The sequence below is a fragment of the Culex pipiens genome, chromosome 2 (assembly GCF_016801865.2).
Source record: "Culex pipiens pallens isolate TS chromosome 2, TS_CPP_V2, whole genome shotgun sequence".
NCBI lineage: Eukaryota > Metazoa > Arthropoda > Insecta > Diptera > Culicidae > Culex > Culex pipiens.
Window position 1 is genome coordinate 175,351,960 of NC_068938.1, and position 11,324 is coordinate 175,363,283.

The 11,324-nt window shown below is 34.2% G+C and overlaps 2 non-coding genes across 2 annotated transcripts; one reads left to right on the forward strand and one right to left on the reverse strand.

Annotated features, from left to right (window-relative positions):
• Positions 1-8,954: 8,954 nt before the first annotated feature.
• On the forward strand, positions 8,955-9,036 carry Trnal-aag (transfer RNA leucine (anticodon AAG)). The gene has a single exon. It is a non-coding gene; the product is annotated as a tRNA-Leu (tRNA).
• A 99-nt stretch (positions 9,037-9,135) lies between these two features.
• Trnav-aac (transfer RNA valine (anticodon AAC)) lies at positions 9,136-9,208 on the reverse strand. Its single transcript has one exon. It is a non-coding gene; the product is annotated as a tRNA-Val (tRNA).
• Between the last annotated feature and the right edge of the window lie 2,116 nt (positions 9,209-11,324).

The following is an 11,324-nucleotide window of genomic DNA, read 5'->3' on the forward strand; positions in this document are numbered from 1 at the left end:
TATGCTCGATGTTCCGCGGAGCTACCGGACGACGCGATTTGCTCACAGAGGCAGTGTTGCCGATCCCTACAAAAGCTAACAGTTTAAGTTTAAAAAAAATGTAAAAGAAACGTAAAAAATCGAAAACGGGAAAGTTTTAGAGCATGATTTGTGTTATTTATTTCTCACAGCTTTTTGAAATAATTTATTCTTTAATTTGCTGATCAGTAATTGTAAACTTTAAAAAAGCAAAAAAATAACCATTATTTTTGACTTTTTATTGATTAACTCAAAATTTCTTGCAATGACCTTCATATACCAAACATCTTTGAAGAAAAACATTAACAAAAGAAGTAAAGTATTTCATTGAACAAAATTACTCAAAATTGATCTACAGAACACGGGAGAGCAAAAAAGATAAATAAGTAGTAAAGGGTTGAAAGATGTGGATCATCTTGTTTATTTTTTTTGTAATTTTTTTTAGAAAAAAATAATTTTGATTTCAATGTTAATTTGTTCGTGAAGATATACTAAAGTTTGACGATATTCTTAAATTGTTCAATCGCAACCTACAACTATACTTATAAAACAAAATCGTTGAAGAAAAATCCATTTTCAAGTTTTAAATTATCTAACCTTATAGTAATGTTATATTTGTTAGGACTGTTGCGAATATTTTTGCAGAGATTTACGTGGACAAAGTATGACAAGAATTTTGTTAACCAATTCTGGAAACATGAATTATTGAGATGTGATTATTATTATTATTTAAACATAAAATTTACAATAGAATAGAAATTAAAAGCTTATGTTATCTAAAGCAAAAACTCAACAAGTTCAATCACCCTCACAAACACTGTGTCGACTTCTATTCTGGTTGCAACAATTCTGCCTCACATGGTGGTAAACTCACTCCAAAGAATGGGAAAAATTTCACAAACTTGTTTTTGTTTTACATTTTCCACAAAACCCCTCGCGAACAAACAAACCATCACCGTCATAATAGAAGAAAATCGAGAAAAATCGAACGAAAAAAACCCACCACAATCTTTCCTCACTATAAAAAAAACCCAAGGAGTAAAGTGCAAAAAAAAAGAAGTAAAGAGAAAAACTTGTTGTCTGTTTCCAATTTTTCGCTCTCCTTTTTTTTCCTCGCCTTCCATTGACGTCAATGTTCTGATTGATTGAAATGCTTTCTTTTTTCCCCAAATTCCGTTCCCTCCTTTTTTCCCTCTTACCTCCCTTTGCTGTGGATTTTTCCCTGGCGGTATCGATTGCTCCAGAGTGTGCACCTCCCAAGAAGTGGAAAACCTTTCTGGTGGAGAGAGACTTGTTTGTTTTATTTTGTGTTGTATAACTTTTAACTGCTTTTTGGCTTGACTTAAATATTGTTGAAAAAAAGTAATTCTAAATTTTTAAACTTCACAGATTTCCTATTTTTGGTTCAACTCCCAACTGGAATGTTTTCATCAAAATCCAACCTCTTTGTTCGGAAAATAATGCTCTGCTTGGGAAAAATTTCAGCACCAACTTTTTATAGCGCTTTTTAATGGTCCTGTCCTGTTGGAGAAGTTTTTCCCTCCCCTCCCGAAATCAACCCAGAAGGATCGCAACCGTTTGTGACCATCACTTTCACAAATGTGCATGTGTGAATGTCGCCGTGTGTGTGTTTGTGTGTTTTGTTTTAATGTTTACCAGCAGTTAGCCGGCGAAAACGCGAAAACAAATATGTGAGAATTTTATGACTCTATCATTCTGTCTGATGTGGTTGCCGATACTGTTGTTGTTGTTTGTTACTGCCGCCGCTTGGCTGTCAGATGAGAACCAATTCCTGGGAGGCCAAAATTTGTGGTGGGGGGTAGGGAAGTTACTCTTCGTTGGTATCCTGCTGGAATGAGAGAGGAAACATTTATTTATGGAATTTACGATGAAAGCAGGACATAAATTTGAATGATATTAAAATTTTTGGGGAAAATAATAAAATTTGGATTCCATCGTTCTTAATCCCCGATTTTATTGCTATTTATGAAAAAAAATTGCTCAATACGTACTACGATTTAGAAAAAATTAAATTCAATTTTATAATGTATTTCATTAACTCTTCCTAGGTATACGGTAACTTTTATTTTTAAACGGTTTGGATTATTATAATTTTTACTTAACTTTTATTTATTTATTTATTTTTAATTCCACAAAGACATGTTATGATTATTGATAAAATTTGATGAAGTGGTCCTAATCCAAATTACTATAAAAATAATGACGAAAATTATATAAAAACGTGAGTCGAATTACTTTGCCTACCTTTTTTAATATCTATGATCTTTTTAAAAAATAATGTGGAACCCTTTTCAAATGTTATGCCTATTATTTTATTTACTTGAAATAAAAAAGGTTTAGAAGTTGCGATTATTTCTAAAAGATTTTTTGTAACATTGAAAATCAGACCAACAGTTGCCCTGCTATCGTGATTTGAAAAATGAAGGCTTATTGGAAAGCAATTAAAAAGTTTCATTCCTCTTATTTTTTTAAATGCTCTAACTCAGCAAATATTTGTTGCTGGGAGAACCCGAGCAGACGGAAATAACTTGGGAAGGTCAGTTTTTGATATTGTGAGAAGATCGAAATATGTTATTGGGATGACTGTTATTATGCTGTTATTGCAATAACAAACCAATAACACAGAAGGAATCATGAAGGAATAACAAGATTTGTTATTTTGTGCGAAGATGTGGAGCAGCATAATAACAAAAAATGGACTGGTATGTCTCCATAACAAAAAAAGTTATTGTTTTAGTTTATTTATAATTTGCAAATAAACCTGCAGTTGCCATAACTCCTCTGTACTAGTCAGGGCTGCAGAGTCGGGTACCTCCAAGCGACTTTGAATCCATACTTTAAAGACAACTCCGACTCTGAATGCAGGATATGTCGTCAACGACGACTTCAGCTCTCCAAAAATACCCAACTTCACAGATTCCGACTAAAAGTAAAAGTTGCTGAAAATAAGCTGAATCCAATGCCTTCTCCGAGGTCTCATTCCAGCTCGAACTTCAACGTCAGCTCCGACTTCCTGGCTCTGTGAAAATAATAATAGTTTTTGTTATTCACACTTCAAAAACTCTCAATAAATAAATCAATTCCGTTAGGGAATATAACAAAATTTAAAAAAATAAACTCTCAAAAATTAATTTTATCGGATTAATTTTAGCTGGAAACCCCATTTCATGGTGAAATAAATGACCTCGATGAAATTGGTCAAAATTATCCCATAGTTCTAGCAAATTTTAGCAAAGTCCCTTAGGGGGTATATCCAATAATTAAAAAAATCAGCTTTCAAAATTTCAACTTTTTAGAATAATTTCAGCTTAAGGACCCCATTTCATGGCCAAAATAATGACCCTGACGAAATTGGTCAAAATTATCCCATAGTTCTGACCAATTTTCGCAAAGTCCCTTAGGGGGTATATCAAATAATTAAAAAAAACAGCTTTCAAAATTTCAACTTTTCAGAATAATTTTAGCTTAAGGACCCCATTTCATGGCCAAAATAATGACCCCAACAAAATTGGTCAAAATTATCTCATAGTTCGAGCCAATTTTAGCAAAGTCCCTTAGGGGGTATATCAAATAATTAAAAAAATCAACTTTCAAAATTTCAACTTTATAGAATAATTTTAGCTTAAGGACCCATGGCCAAAATAATGGCCCCGACAAAATTAGACAAAATTATCCCAAAGATCTAAACATATTTAACAAAAGGAAAAATAATAACAGATTGTGTTATGGACACTTAGAAACTTTTCCATTTGTGCGATTTATGGTAATTTTATTTCTTAGTCAGTAAAAAAAAAAAAAAAGTCAGTATACCGAACGAATAACAAATTTTGTTTTTAGGAGAGTTTTTGAAATGTATAACATTTCCTCTTATTAGCGTGTTATTAAGGGGTAACATACATGTAAATCGGAAAAAATGTCAGAGGTTGGTTTGAGCACACAATTAAACTTTTTCAAAATCTGTTTTCGGGGCATTAAAATATACATTTTCATCTATTTACAAAACAAATTTGAAGACATTTGGTTGTATCATTGCCGAGATATAGCTATTTGAAGTAAGCAGTTTTAGAAAACGGGTGCCACGATATCTCAACATTGTTTCGACCAAATCGGCTCAAAATATTGGTGAAGACTCATTAAACCAGTCCCGTGTGCATGACAAAGGCCGATTTTCAAAAAGTTTATTTATAAAAAAGATAAAAATATTTTTCTGTTTTTCATATAAAAAATCGACAGTTTTTGATTTTTGTATTTTTTGAAAATTCAAAATTTCAAAATCGGGCTTCGTCTTGCACACGGGACATGTCTTGGGAGTCTTCACCCAAAATTTCAGCCAATTTGGTCCATCCCATCTCGAGATATCGTGGCACCCGTAAATTAACTTGGTGTTCAGAGAAAAACGCTCAGAAAGTTAGACAGTTGGCTTTGCGCATGGCAAAATTCTGAGCTTAAATCGTCTCTAACTCAGTTAAATCATGAAATATCTTCATGCAACTTTCAGGAGTGATTGAAAACCATCTTTTATGTGGATTTAATAAATTTTCTGTAAAATGAAATTTTGTGATTTTCTACATGTATGTAAACCCTTAAATATGTTCAATATAATAACACTTCAATACCAAATTTTGTTATTTTATCAGAAACTGTTATTATTTTTTCTTCTTGAAGTTGAACTTCACGATAAAATAATAACACTTTTTGTTATTTTAACAGGATTTGTTATTGAAATATTATTAATTTTGTTATTACCGTCTGCCCGGGAAAACGCACAGCAGCACAAAGCGCGTGTAAAGTGCGCCAATTGTGGTGGAAGCCACACTGCGAATTTCCGTGGCTGTGCTGCGCGGAAAAAGTGCCTCGAGGAGCAGGACAAGAAGAAGAAAGCGCCAGTGTCCCGTCAACCTCCGAAGACTTCGAGCTCGAACGCTGCAGCAGCTGGCGGCGGAGCGGTTCCATCAGCCAATACAGCGTTCCCTCCCGACTGGGGATGGGGAGGTTCGTATGCTAGAGTAGCCGCTTCTGGGAACGTTTTTGTTTCTATCCTTTTCCTTAGAAAATTTTTGAAGGTTTTTTCCAAAATATGTTTTCCTTCTCTTGGCAAATCCAGTGTTAGAATATCCAATTGCATCAAAATAAACTATAGTACAAATCATAGTTGTAAAACTCAATTAGGTTATAAGAATTACGAAATTGTGATTTGATTATTTAATAATAAAAATTAATTGAATTCGATAGTGAAAATACAGATCTCCACGATGAAAATTCCATTGGAGTGACAAGACATAGGAAATATTCTGGAAAATTTTAAGAGATACCCCCTGGTTCGATTCTTTAGGTAAAAATAAGTAACTGTGCCAATTTTAAGCAAATCAGTTGAGGTTTAAGGGTCGTTATTAAAGTTAGAAGTTGTTATGGAAAAAAATGCAAAAAACGTAAGAAATTTCAAATCAAAAATTTCAAATTTCCACCAAAAAATATGTTGGATTGTTGTGAAATGTTAGATTATTATGAAAATGTTTTGACCAACAGCTTTGTCAAAGACCGCAAAACGATCCGAGTTATCCCTGACGAGATATTAGCGATTTAAAGAAGACGTTTTTGTTTGAATATAGTTTTTTTTGTCACCAACTTTATCGATCTATAGCGACCCTTAAAAATTTGCACAGTTACTCATTTTTGCCTAAAAATCGAGTCAGAATGTATCCTTGATGTCGATTTTTTTAAACAGTCACCTTAATGTATCTGTTTTTCAAAAATTGCAATGTTTTTTCATCACATCAAAAATAAAAAAAAATAAAATGGTTTTAGAGAATTTGTTTCATTTTCTAAACGATTTGGTTTAAAATTGGAACAGATGTTTGATTTTGCTCAAGGAATCGAGCCATGGGTATCATCTAGGAATTTACAAAAAAAAAAAACATTTTTCTTGTCACCCTAATGAACAGTTGCCAAAATTATATGGAGACCGGTTTGCACGAACTAAAAGGTCCTGTTTGGTCATGAGGAAGTTCCCCAAAAAGTTTTTAGCCAATCAAACAAAAATATCAAAAACATTTTGAGGAGATATGCTATAATATCAAAAATGTATCAAAATATGCTGAAAAAATACAACAGTAATGAATAATTGAAAACTGCAGGTTTTATAGAAAAAGGATACTTGAATTTTAATAAAGTATAATCAAAATATAGAAAAATATTCGGTAACGGTGGTTTTAAGTTTAAAATATCAGTAACTGCGATCGTTTTCAAGAACCTTCATTATTCTAGATTCCTCAGTCCAGTTGAGCGCACACAACTTGCTTCAAATGATCTAATTAGTAACGAGCGTGAATTGTTTTGACGTGTGGTTTGCTTGCTTGTACTAGTTTTTTCATCTTCTCAGCGCTGAAGGTTTTCGTTGCTGCACGGGTGGAGGTTAGTGGAGCGGATTAAACCTTATTTATTAGCACGCGTGTGTTCTTGATAGTCAGACACAGAAAAGTTGGAGATTACCCGATGAATGTTTTCACTTGTGATCACACACGAATCAACAATTCTAGATTGGAATTGGGTTAGGGTGAACGTTGATATTTAGTTTTTAAAAATTTTATAGTTTTTTTGTATTGTGATGTGCCAATTATATTTTCAATATAAAAAAATGTAACCTGATACTGTATCAACCCTTTTGCAACTCAACTCAATGGTATGGATCCAAGTCATGAACCAACGATTGACCACAGAGCCCCACAACAATTGTAAAATGTGCACGTATGAGGTTCACGTGCTCCAACCCGTGTAATCGTTGGTTAACCAACTTGACATCTCGTCGCCATCGTGCTAACTTGTCGTACGTGCATTTTGGGCCATATTGAGTTAAGAACGCTATTTTGTGCAGCTCACAATGCCTCATCTTTTGACCTTCCCAGATCCCCAAAATTCGATTTCAATCCTGAGATATTCAATGAAAACCAAAAAAGCTCCGAAATTTTTTGTCACTCTACATATAAAAGAAGTTTCAATCCTGTCGTGCTATCTTGTCACTCCCTGAAAATTGATGTAAGTGCGACAAAGGGCAAAGGGATTTCAGGTCAGGATGCGTTTGACGCACGTACAAGTTAGACTACCGTAAACATTTTTAATTATAACTCGGGACTCCAGCAACCAACATCAACCAAACTTCGGGACAATGCACATAATGGTCAGCCAAACAAAACGTGTTTGTTATTGTTTAAATTGCGTGCTTTGGTTTTTGTTTATTCAAGGTCAAACATTAAAACGCGTTTTTCTCGGAACGTCAAAATGGCGGGTGCGACATGATAGCACGACGACGTCGATCTGTTCGAGAGTATCGCGGAAAATTTAATTCAATATAGCTTAACGGAAGAACCACAGAAATCACGTGGTCGTTCTCCGTTTTTTTCAATCTAGCTTATTTTGAATATTTTAATGATGGATTATTTTTAGATTTTTTTTAGTTCTTGATTTAGTATATTTAATTTTTCTAAATTAAAGTGAACAAATCGTAACGATACAGACGCTTTGACCTTTCCATTTATTTTGTCGAATCACGAGTTCCGTTTGACATGGTTGAATTACGCAACTGTTAGCTTTTAGTTTTGCGCTGGCATGTCATCATCTGTTTTTATTTTTCTGCTTGCACTTCCAGCCACCCAGTCGGCTTGTGCAAAGGCTTATCAGTGAATAATTACGGAAGAGCGATAAGCAGCGCTCGTGCATCGGTAACGCAACCCTTAGCTTTGATTTTTATTTTGTAAAAAATTGGAACAGAACAAATAGATCTCGACTGTTCAGCAATTGTTTTATTTGTTAATTTGTTAATTTTTTAATTTGTTCATTTGTTCATTTGTTCATTTGTTCATTTGTTCATTTGTTCATTTGTTCATTTGTTCATTTGTTCATTTGTTCATTTTTTCATTTGTTCATTTGTTCATTTGTTCATTTGTTCATTTGTTCATTTGTTCATTTGTTCATTTGTTCATTTGTTCATTTGTTCATTTGTTCATTTGTTCATTTGTTCATTTGTTCATTTGTTCATTTGTTCATTTGTTCATTTGTTCATTTGTTCATTTGTTCATTTGTTCATTTGTTCATTTGTTCATTTGTTCATTTGTTCATTTGTTCATTTGTTCATTTGTTCATTTGTTCATTTCTCGGATAAGTTTTCAAAAAGCCGTAAGAGCCATTGGTAAAAAAAGTACTTTTTGTATCGGTATTCGATTCAAAAATGCTTACGGCTTTTTGAAAACTCATCCGAGATTTGTTCATTTGTTCATTAGTTCATTTGTTCATTTGTTAAGTCCTACTCATTTGTTTAGATTTCTTCTTTTCAGTGTTTTTGGAACTTTTGTGTTGTTATACCCTCCGAGCCAAGGGTTAGTTTGCAGGATGGTCCAGGCCAGCCAAACTGGCGGCCTGGCAGGCACAGTGTTACGAGACATAGTGGAAAGCACATCAAACAGGACCAGCCGTAGATAACGAGTCGATTACATATTGAAACAGTCATCAGCAGGCACCAGCCAGCTAGTTAGAGCCTGGTTGTTTTATGGGGCGGCATTGGCAGAAGTCTTGATAATTGAAGTACACTGTTTATTGATAAACAAACCACTCTCTGTCGGTCCCTGCCTAGCTGGTCTAACTAACTAAGCTGTCTCTCGCTACTTATTGCGCTTATTTAACCTTCCCTCCCCTCCTGCGTTTGTTTACTTTCAGTCTGCCTTTTTTATTCACAATTTGTGCTCAACTCAATTGGAAGATGGCTGATAAATGAACACACACACACAAACACTTTATTGTATTTATTATTTGTACACAGCCAGACAGCCGCAACGGCGCGAATTCACTTTCGCTTTCAATCGCTCGTGTACGGTTTAGTTAGGGCTAGTTAATCTGTTTGGTATAAATCGCCCCGTTGATAACGAGGTAGCGTGGCCGAGCGGTCTAAGGCGCTGGTTTAAGGCACCAGTCACTTCGGTGGCGTGGGTTCGAATCCCACCGCTGCCATGAACTTTTTTTGAGGATCAAATCTACACCAGATTATGAATAACCCAGCTAAAACTGCTGGTTATCGGTAAAGAAGTCAGTAAAAAAAAAGATATTTCATGTTTCCGCCCGGGATCGAACCGGGGGCCTTCCGCGTGTTAGGCGGATGTGATAACCACTACACCACGGAAACAAGTTATAGCAAAATAGGGTTGTTTACCAGCCCCAAATTAACCGGCTTGCCAAAAGTGTGTTGCACGAGCTAATTACAACGCGCGAGGGCGGGGGAAAGGAAGATCGTATCCAATTTTTCACCTTTCCCCCTGCTGCTGACGACGACACGGTGGGGGTGACGTCGAAAACTTGACAGTTTTGTCCTTGTAACAGCGGCAACAACTACGAGCAGCACCGTCGGGGTACACTTGAGTTAAGCTCCCGACGGGATAAGAATAATTAAACCACTTGCGAGTGACTTAATTCTAGCCCGATGTTGCATCAGCTCGCGGGCGATTCTGGTGTAAAGTGGGTAATGTGGGGTGAAATGGCCAAGAATATTTTTCAAAGTTTATGTCGCCTCCCCTTCACCTTTCAAATAATAAATTACGGAAATAACCATCAATTTTTTTTCTGAATTTAAGAAGAATGTATCCATTTTAATGACTTTTAACAATGTTTTGAAACTAACTCATAAGATTGTATAGAACGGAAGAATGTAATCAGATTAAATTTTACATTTTATAAAACTATTATCGTTTCACTCATATCTGTAGATTTTTTAAAGATCCTATTAGTGTTTTTGAATATAAATGCGGATTCAAAGCCATAACCGGGGTAACTTTCATGAGCTTGAGATTTTTGGCAAAATTTGCACTCTTCATTTTGCCGAAAATCTCATTTTGCCGAATGGTATGGAATCGTACTGACTGTGGTAGAGAAGTGTTAAAAGTACAGTCATCCCACATATTCGGAACGGTTTCCAGATCGGCCAATGTTCAAAAAATCATAGCAAATCGATAATTGAACTTAATGATTTCATTTGAAAGCTTTTCTTGCGATCTTTCGAATGCTGTATCGAACATTTGCAAATTTTAACTTTTATATGAAGTTTTTGAAGAATTACTTTGACCCTTGAAATCCACAAATTCGGAACACTTTTTTCTTACGAATGTAAACAAACTTTGGATCTCTCCAGGAGTACATATTTGTAACAAAAAAATGACTTCACACACTGAAACCAGTGAAACTCAAGCTTAGTGATGTTTTATCTATGGTCTGATAGCTTTTTTGTGAAAATATCAGTTAAATTCAGGTGTTCCACAATAGTGGGAGGCACAATAACATCCCACAATTATGAAATAGGCCATTTGGAGGCAGTGTGTTGCTACTCTGGACCAAATAGCCTTGGAATGAAGATAATGTCCAAATGAAGGTTCTAAAAATAGTAGGGTCGACAGAAAAGCTACTTTTGGCATGCTATTGACAAATTATCATAAAAGTGTTCCGAATTTGTGGGTGTTCCGAATATGTGGGATGACTGTACTCCAAGAAAAAAAATTTCATCATATTGAAAAGGTTAAAAAGTTAGTTATGCTTAGTTGTGAAGGCTGACTGACTAACTGACATCATTTTATTATTCTCAAAGTGACATGATTTTCTCAACTAAAATTATTTAGAATCGGAAAACGGAATAAATTTTCGGATACTTTGGACAATTTTCTACTAGGAGAAGGTAAACTAAGTTTATAAATAATATATATTATGTGTGCTTCGAACAAAATCTAAAAAAATCTCCAAATTTATTTGCATTTTTAGTAGAACACATTTAAGATACATTTTAAAAATGGTTGATTCGTGCTTCGAATTTAGTTAACAATTCAATATGAACCGATAATTTCATAAACAAAACTATTTTTAACAAATTTTAGGCAAACCTAAAATTTATCTGTATTTTGTTAAAAAGTTGATTAACTTTTAAAACTTAATATATTTTTTTGTCTTAATTACTTTATCAAAAACCGGTGCGATGGTACATTTGACGTAAAAATAAAATTTGAACACCTTAATCTGATTTTAACAAAAAAAACTAGGACTATAAAAGTCACCCCGGTATTCAAAATAAGAATTTTTAACGCAAATATTTTTTTATACACATTAAAAACTTTAATTTTGTAGAAAAAAAAAATAATAAAATAGTTAGTTTGTTACACAACTTTTAATTTAGTCTACTTTTCGAATCTGTAGTAGGGTAGAGTAGTCATCAATGAGACACTTTTGGTTTTCAACTTTCAACGATTTTTCTATTTTTTTCA